Source organism: Pinus tabuliformis, chromosome 5_2 (genome assembly GCF_031772625.1).
Source record: "Pinus tabuliformis cultivar Carrire ecotype Pingquan chromosome 5_2, CPIR1, whole genome shotgun sequence".
Lineage (NCBI taxonomy): Eukaryota > Viridiplantae > Streptophyta > Pinopsida > Pinales > Pinaceae > Pinus > Pinus tabuliformis.
In genome coordinates, this window is record NC_142306.1 from 986,887,630 (window position 1) to 986,897,161 (window position 9,532).

A 9,532-nucleotide genomic window follows, 5' to 3' on the forward strand; every position below is an offset into this window, starting at 1 on the left:
TTGGGACCGATGCGTACCTGTAGTACTACAAGCTTATAGAAAAACGTGTAAGAAACTAACGAGACAAACACCTTTCCAGTTGGTCTATGGAGTGGAAGTTGTCATGCCTATGGAGTATATTGTGCCTAGTTTGCGCATAGCAGCGCTCACAGGTATGACAGACTGTGGAGCCCTGGAGGAAAGGCTCACGCAGTTGGAGGAACTTGAAGAGGAATGATTCCTGGCTGGCTTGCATCAACAGGTACAAAAGCAGTGCGAAGAGGCATGGAACAATCGAAATATTAGGTTGCACACCTTCAAAGTAAATGATTTAGTGTTATTATATGATAGTAAGTTTGATAAATTCCTAGGGGAATTCTAGATGCATTGGCTGGGTCCATACATTGTTAAGGAAGTCACCGACAGAGGTGCGGTGCAGCTGGTTAAGCTAAATGGACAACCTATCCTAAGCAAGGTGAATGGTAGTCGACTGAAGCCCTACATAGGTGGCCCAACTATCTAACTAGCCGAATGAAGCATAGTCATCACGCCTGAGAAAGCTAAAAGCAGGTGCAAGACTATCAGAAAATGCAGGGGATGCAAGAACAGGTCCAGGGAAGCAGTTCCGACACTGCGGTCTCGGAACAATGGGTACAGGAGATTCAGCAGGCAGCCGCTCAGTGCGCTGCCAACCTTGCAGTTGTTCGAGTAGAGTTGGAAGGACTCTGCGTGAAGATCTCTGCACTAACAGAGTGACTCAAGGGCGAGTCACGATGTTTGTGTTGGGGGCCTGTTGGGCATGGAATCCCCCCCAAGGCATGTTTTGGGGCTTAAAGCCCAAGTTTTGACCAAGTCCATTGTAAAGACTCTGTGATTTGTGGGCACAGAGCATGAAGTCATAATAGAGTCATAGGGTTGTCCGCCCTTGGTTTTGTAAGGTAATGTTAGTTTGAAAGATCTACCCATGGTCTGTGGACCATGGGATTGTATAAATAGAGTAAGGCTCTAAGTGTAGAAAAAAACATATATCTATAAAGAGAAGCAGGATGAGTCTAAGGAATTGATTGAGTCGAAGTGTAAGTTGTGTCTTTGGGTCATAGAGTAGGAGAAGGCTCTGCAACTATGTGCGCAGAGGCCTAGTAGCCCGCAGCTAAGTGTGCGAACCCTTGCAGCTGAGTGCGCAGGGCGGGTCAAGTCTATAACCATTGGAAGCATTAATAAAGAGAATATATATCATATTTCTATGTATCTTTTCCTGTTTTATGTATTCTTGGGTATGTATTGCAAGTTTATTGTTTATTTGTTGCACGAACTCATATGAATGTGTTGGGTAAATAAATATAACATAAGGCATCCATTTACTCGAAGATAACTAAATGGTGTAAGAAGATAAGTAAGATCTTGGGTGTGACTTAAGGGAATAGTGCAAAGCGCTGCTCCAGTAGCGTGGAAGCCCATAGCCCCTGGTTAGGGTTGCGCGAAGGCAAATATATCAGGGCGTGAAGGCCAGGGAAATGCGCGAAGCAACCTACGCGCAGGGACTAGCAGTTGGACCAAATCAACCGCTTAGACATCTCCAGGGTGCGGAAACCTGTTCCAGCACCCCCCCACACTACTTCAGGTGAGACCTCAGTACGCGTTCCACAGACTGTTGCTGAAAGGGCTAGTAGTATAGGGATTTATTTGGCTAATTAACTCTGAACTTAGGTTAGGCCCTAACAAGCCAACGTGTGTTATTCAATTAATTGTTCAACTTAGACAAACTAATTGCTAAACTTGTTAAGGTGGAATAAATCGTCTCCCCTATCTGTCTATGGAGATCAATTTGGTCAATTGGATGGAATTTTTTCATGTTAAAATAAAATACATGTCTTAAAATATTCTACATACTTAGCCCCTGGAACTTTTGTTTCTATGAAGGCAAATTGCTAAGAGTAATTCATTCTTTGTAGAAGACGTTTGTTTCCAAAATTGCACATAGGTAATTAAATTCAAAGCTTCATTCTTATTTTCAATCTCCATGAATTCAAAAAAATACTTTGATTATTAGATGAAAAGGTTGAAGAACATTGTCCTACTATTGGTTCCATTGGTTGTAGATTGAATACAGGTTGACTTGAAAAACTAGTTGTAGAAGGTGTAGATACACCTGTTGAGATAGTCTTTGGTATTTTTTCTTTTGTTTCTCTTACTTTTTTCCTCTTGTATACTCTGTATTTTGTTCCTTCTAAGTTTGATGTGGAATTGGAAATGTCTTCAATATCCCTTTTAAGTTCCTTTTCCCTTTGTTGAGGAGTTTCTAAAACATTAAGTTTTACTGACTTCTCTATATCTTATTCTTTTGGTAACTATTCTAAGGTTCCTTCTTCCCATATTTCTATATTAACATATCTTTCAATATCTGGTTTTGGTGAATGGAAATAATAAGTAGAACCCTATTAAATCCCGATAGATGAAATCTTCCCAATTGGATCATATGACCAACTCTTTCCTTTTGTAAATTTCATTTGCCCTAATAAAAATTCAACTTCTTTATCAACTTCCCTAATATTTACAATAGAAGGTCCAACCTGTGCCTTGAGTTTGAAAACAACCTATTTATTTCTTGGAAAAAAATGCATTTGATCTATATTCAAACTCTGTTTAATGAAGTCAAGTGAAAAATTTCTGATTGGGAGAAATACTAGCAAATGATATGGAGAAAGTTCACATCCATACATCCTTATCTTAGTAAATATTTTATAAAAATACTAGTCTCCTAATTTAGTGTATTCATTAAGTTATAAAATGTGCTTAACCTCTGGTAGAGTTCTTGGGAATTCATTATTATTTAAGAGACTGAAACATATTGATAGAAATTGGTCCACAAAATTTGCAAAAAAAAATTCTCAAGAGTGTTTCCTAAATAAAGAAGTCCAGCAAAAAACTAACTGTTGAATCCCTTGTATATCATGTATTTTTAGTTGTATTTGAATGAACTTGTTTTAGTGATGATACAAGAACAAATACACTAAAATTGACTGATGTTTGAATGACCTCTCAATTCCAAATTTCAACAATTGTTCATGAATGGTGTCAGAGAGAAATTGAATGAAATTGAAATAAATAGATTCTTCTTTCCTATTCACAAAGTTGACAAAAACATAACATCACTTCCTGCATGACTTCATCATTTTCATACCCTAATAAACATCATGACATTTATATTAATTTTTTGGAAATATTTGGGAAAATATTTAAAGGATAAGGAGGGATGTGCTGGATAATACCTTTTTTTTAGCATATTTTTGACACTTTAAATTTTCTTATGTATCAAATATAAACATTTGTTTTTAAATGTTAGTGATTTTCATGCTGATGTTGAAAGTGTCAATGCGGCATCAACTTTTTTTAGAGGGCTTATTTTTTACACTTTAAATTTTTTACTGTATTAAGTGTGGATATTTTTTTTTAAATGTTACGTTTTTTGACACTTTAAAATTTTTTATGTCCAATTTTTCTGTAAATCATGATTACTTAACAAATTTTCTAGTTGTCTTATTTTTCTTTTTTTAAATGTTGATTACTTAAAAAAGTAAATGTAAAAATATATATAAAAAGGACAAAAAAAACATAAAAAAAGAAGTAAAAAAAAAAAATTGTCTCGTAAACCATAAAAAGAATTGGAAAAAAAAAAACAAAATTAAAAAAAAAAAAAAAAAAACTATAAAATTAAGTAAAAATAGAAAATTTTTAAAAAGCATTAACAAAAAACTATATAAAAAAAAAAAAATAAAAAAATTAACTAGATTAAAAAAAAAATTAACAAAAAAATTTAAAGTACTACTAAAATTAAGATTAAAAACATTAAAAAAAAACCTACAAAAACAAAAATATACTCAAATTAAAAAAAAAAAGAAAAGAAAAGAAAAGAAAAAAGAATACAGAATTAAATGTTGGACCCCTAATCGTCAATGGATTAGTGTGGAAGCTGAATTGGCAAAGTAGTCCAAGAGACCTTGGGATGTGGAACCCAATGGTCACATAATGTACTATAAATGTATATCTCTTGTTAATAAAAAATTGCACTCTCATGTTTTATCCTTCAGATTATGCTGATTGCCCATGTATGTTTAACATGGTATCAGAGCGGGCGATCTCCTGCTCTACTCAAATTTGAGCCATTTGTTTTGTGGCCTCTATGTGCATATCAGTTATGACATTTCTGTTCACTGTCCATATCACTCCATTAATTCACTAACAGTCAGAAATTTGATGCTTTTACTCTGTTGATTGCTTGGATTATATCTTTGTTGCGCCTAATCGAAATTCATGCACATATGCTATAACGTATTCTGCTTCCACTATCTTTAACCGTTTCTCTGTCAAGTCTGCGCCTTCTGTGGCAGTGTCATATATGTGTTTTTTCTGTCAATACTGTGCCTTCTGTCTACTGCCCCCTCAGTCGCTGCTGCAAATCTCTGAGAGTATCTGCGCCCTCTGCACTCCCTGGGCTATTCATAATTGTCCTCCCTACGCTCTCTAATCATTGTTTGCACCTTTTTTTGGGTGTAACATCTCTTGGATTGAAAAAGAACGTCTAGCTCCTAGTGTCGCCTGCAACCAGCACCGTAAGTGCACAGTTTCAATAGAGCAACGAGCAAAATGCTACATTGAACTGTTTTGAAGAACGTTGCTCCTGTTTTGAAGAATGTTGTCTCTTTGCTACTCGAATGATGCTCTCCGTTAGTTAACGCTGGTGAATCTTCATACTCTCTTCGGTTGTTGTCTCCTGGCGAACCAGTTGTGGCACATGCATGCCTTGCTAGGAGCTCTACGGCATTATTTGAATGATTCAGCTGAAGTTTCACCGTTTAAGGCATTGTGTCTCCCGCTCCCGCGTTAGGATTGTCTCCTTGGAGTAAAATACAGGTATCTAGTTTTTGAGCTGAAAATGTAAAACACACCACTGCGGAAGAAGCTTCTTCCACGCTCAACGCTGAGCAGACAGAATACGGATATGAATTTGAAGATGAAATTCCTGAGGAGGAGGCAGAGGCAACCGAGCACCAAAGGTTGAATTATATTAAACTACTGACGATAGAGGAAGTGGAAAAGGTGCTAACGGACGTGAGGGCAGAAGATGTTAAGAAAATTAATGTTCACAAACAATGTGAATGGACCGATTACACAGTGTTTGCCACTGGCAGATCAAATTGGCATGTTCTAAATATTGCACAAGCCCTACTTTACAAGGTGAAGCAAAAACAAAAAGGCATTGATAGGATGATTTTACCTAGCATCGAAGGCAGTGAGGGAGGAAAATGGTTGGTCATTGATATAGGTAGCATTATAGTTCATGCACTTGATGAGAATGCTCATGCATACTATGATTTGGAGAGTCTCTAGACAAAGAAAAACCTTTGTTGAATGCGCTATAAATTTTTGTATTTACACTATCCAGTATGCTGTCACTTTAAGGCGGAAAATCAGATGTGCCCCCCGATTTATGGCATGACCTGAATTATCATTTCCAGAATATGATGGCATACCTCGTTTTGTGACTACTTTTTGTTGCTAAGCCATTGGAATGGTCAAATGTTGCTACTTTTATTTAACCTACCGATTTTCTTCAAAAGCGAAGGCGTTGGGGTTGAAAGAAATTTAGTTATACACGTTTAATCATCAAAACAACAAAGCCAATGTTGATCATGAAAAATGTTGAAGAAAGTCCATGCATTCATCCCAAGAAGCACTGAATGAGAGATCTCATAGGAGATGCATGTACGTTGTAAAAAAATTTTTGTAGACAAAAGATTGAGCCTTCATGCTATAAAGAATTCTTCTTTTCCTCATTGATGGTGTCTGCCTTGAATACTGCTTGATATCATCTGTTTTGCGAAAAAAAACATTTATTGCGAAGGAGCCTGCATAGCATCTATTTGCAGAAAATCATTTAAATTTTGGTAAAGGAATCTACATAGGGCAGAGACACGAGCTATCACTATAGCTATAGTTGCTCCAAGTTTCCATTCCTTCATAGTCTTGGAATCGCTGGTAGCTTTGGGAAAATTGATCAAGATCACAAGTTGAGGAAAAGATGACATTGTCTGTCCGTAGTTCATTTGGAGTCGAGGGGATTATTGATAAAGGGATGTGGACTTGTCCCATAACGAATCAGTTTTTGATTAATGGAGTTACTACCTGGCCTGACATGGTATCAGAGCGAATCATGAACTAGTTGCAGAGTGGCACTTCTGGTAGCAGCATACATCACTACAAATATCTTCATGCAATTATTACATAATATTGAAGTGGACTATTGTTTTCATTGAAGAAAGTGGTAAGATTAGAGAATATTGATTCGTACCCCAGTCAAGGCATATGAGTGTTCAAGTCCTGTCCATGACGGTGTTATAATTGTTGAAGTTTTGTTAACCATCATTCTTGATTCAAAAGGGAAGGAGTATTTGAAGGATCCAAGCAAGTTTGCAGTTGTCGATGCCCCAGTTGTGGTATTAAAACTCATTATAGTCTCTGTCTACATATATATGCATTGATTCCTTGATTCATTTGCTGCACATTTATAAAGGATATTGCTGTGTACTGTGAGTGGGTATTACTTTTCTGCATTGAGTAGTAGTTGTGATCAACTTTTAAGATGTAAATCTGACATTGAAGAAAAAATGGCCAGAATCAGTGAAGTATTAGAGTTCCTCAAAACTCTCATATTGTCTACTAACCATGATACATTAAAAATCAGCAAAGTTTCTCTCACAGACATTCAGGTCTGTCTACAAAATGCACAAGAGAAAATTGTTTTTTTGCAGCTTGAATCTCAGCTACAGCAAGAAGAACTAAAACAGAGGAGTCATTCTGAACATGTTTCTGTTCAGAACATTGAGACTACAACCCATCAGAAGCAAGTAAATAATGTTACAATTGACTCAGGTTTAGTAACCAATAAAGCAGCAGTTGTACATGTAGATGCAGAAACTCAGTCTGCACTTCCCAAGCCCATCATCAGACCTTGGGAACAACTTGTCCATAACAAGCACAGAACTGGTCTTGGATATGACAAGGACTTGTCCTTTCATATTCCAGACTACGCCAAGCCCATTCAGTTTCAGAGTGTTGGATTCATTCATGACAGTTCACCTGCTCCTCATAACAGTTCACCTCTAGCTGTTCCAGATTCTACCCCTCTTCCACGGCAGTAACAACAACAACAGATCATGAAATGCCAACACTGTGACCGAGTTGGCCATTTGAAAGATCACTGTTTTGATATTCATCCATGTAAGCACTGTCATAAAACCACCCATTCTTCAAACAGATGCTTCAAAAACAAACGTCCTGCAAGAACAAAGATTCATCTTGGATGGATCGCTTCTTGGCAATGGGCATCAACAGCCAAGAAGATATTCCAAACACATGTCAGAACTTGTTCTAGAGTATTGAACAATCTTGCAGTTCCATCATCTCACCTTGTATTTGACAGGGGGGGAAATGATGGTCATCTACAAGCTTCAAAGTCACATCAAGCGAGCCTGAGCCACAACCTGTCACACCAGATTCAGAGTTGTAGCCAGAGACAAAGATGCCCCTGAGCATGCCTTCAGTTGGTAATCTGGGACACTTCCTCTAGCAGAAGACTTCAACTTCTTGCCAGTTTTGGAAGAATTCCAGGAACAAAATTGAGAACACTTCCTCTAGCAGAAGACTTCAGCTTCTTGCAAGTTTTGGAAGAGTTCCAGGAATTGCATTAAGCATTCTAGAGTTGTTGGTCATCCTTAAACCATCACAGGTTGAGACTTCCCTTTTCAGGTTGAAGTTCTCCCTTTTATGCGGGGTGAGACCTCCCTTTATTGGTTGAAGGTTTCCCTCTTCAAAACAATAGGAGCACTTCCCCTAGCAAAAGACTTCAACTTCTTGCCAGTTTTGGAAGAGTTCTGGGAACTGCACTAAGTGTTCCAGTGTTGGTGGTCATCTTTAAACCACCGCCCTTTATACCAACATTTTAGAGAGCACATTCAGCCTAGTGCTGCCATGCATTTTTGCACATTTTGTATTACAGCTCTCTTCTTGGACTCATACATAACCCTTCGGATTAAGGGGGGGAATGTTGGACACCTAATCCTCAATGGGTTAGTGTGGAAGCTGAATAGACAAAGTACTCCAAGAGACCTTGGGATGTGGAACCCAACGGTCACATAATGTACTATAAATGTATATCTCTTGTTAATAAAAAATTGCACTATCATGTTTTATCCTTTAGATTATGTTGGTTGCCCATGTGTGTTTAACATTAAATGTAATATATATATATATATATATATATATATATATATATATATATATATATATATATATATAGATAGATTTTTGATTAAAAAAAAAACATTTCAAATTTTTATAAAACTATTGGTTTTCGATTTTAAAAAATAAAAATAAAATTAAAATTTAAAGAATATATATATATATATATATATTATTTCTAAAAAATATAAATATTTAAAATTTAATATATATATATATATATATATATATATATATATATATATATATATATATATATATATATATATATAAATTTAATTTCTTTTTGGTTTTGGTTTTTTGTTTTTAATTAGTTTTTTTGTTTTTTAAATATTTTTAATCTTAAGTTTAGTAGTTTTTCAATTTTTCTGTTTGTTTTTTAAATATTTTTAATCTTAATTTTAGTAGTTTTTTAATTTTTCTTTTTGTTTTTCTTGTTAACTTTCTATTTTTTTAAATCTATTTTGTTTTTTTTGTTTTTTGAAAATTTTTTATGGTTTACCAGATAATTTTTTTTTTATATTTTTTTTTTTACATTTTTTTGATAATATGTTTTTCTTATTATTTATTTCTTTATATATATTTTTTTCTTTTTTTAGTTTTTTTAATTCTTATCTTTTATAACTTAGTTTTCATTTCTTTTTTAATTTTTTTGTGATTGATTTTTTTTGTTTTTTTTTGTTATTATGTTTTGTTTTTAATATATATTTTTATTTACGTTTTGTTATTTTTTTCTAATCTTTTTTTTAATTGTTTTAATTTTTGTTTTTATTTTTAATTTTATGTTTTCATTATTCTTTTGAAATTTTAATTTTTTTCGGAGTCATGATAAAATCTTTTACACCATTATTTCAAAATGTTGAAAATTTACCTTAGGAAAAAAAATTTGTTATTCCAACGTCAACACTTTTCATTTTGAGGGTGTTTTTTGCACAATTTTTGCACAAAAAATTGGTTTTCACTGCGATTTTTAAAACATGTTGAAACTTTACCCTAGAAAAAAAAAAGTGTTATTCCAGCATTAACACTTTTCGTTTCGAGGGTGTTTTTTGCACAATTTTTGCACCAAAAAAATTGGTTTTCAGTGCCATTTTTAAAACATGTTGAAAATTTACCCTAGAAAAAAAAAGTGATATTCCACCATCAACACTTTTCATTTTTAGCACTACTTTTCATGTTTTTTGGGGTTTTTTGGCTAGAGTTCTTGTTTTGAATCTATTTTTCCTGTTTCAAAGTTTACATTGTTCTCATAAGA

The 9,532-nt window shown here is 34.7% G+C and overlaps 1 pseudogene; it reads left to right on the forward strand.

Annotated features, from left to right (window-relative positions):
* The window catches only part of LOC149162612 (protein Iojap-related, mitochondrial pseudogene), a 41,289-nt pseudogene extending 35,901 nt beyond the window's left edge, over positions 1-5,388 (forward strand).
* Positions 5,389-9,532: the final 4,144 nt, after the last annotated feature.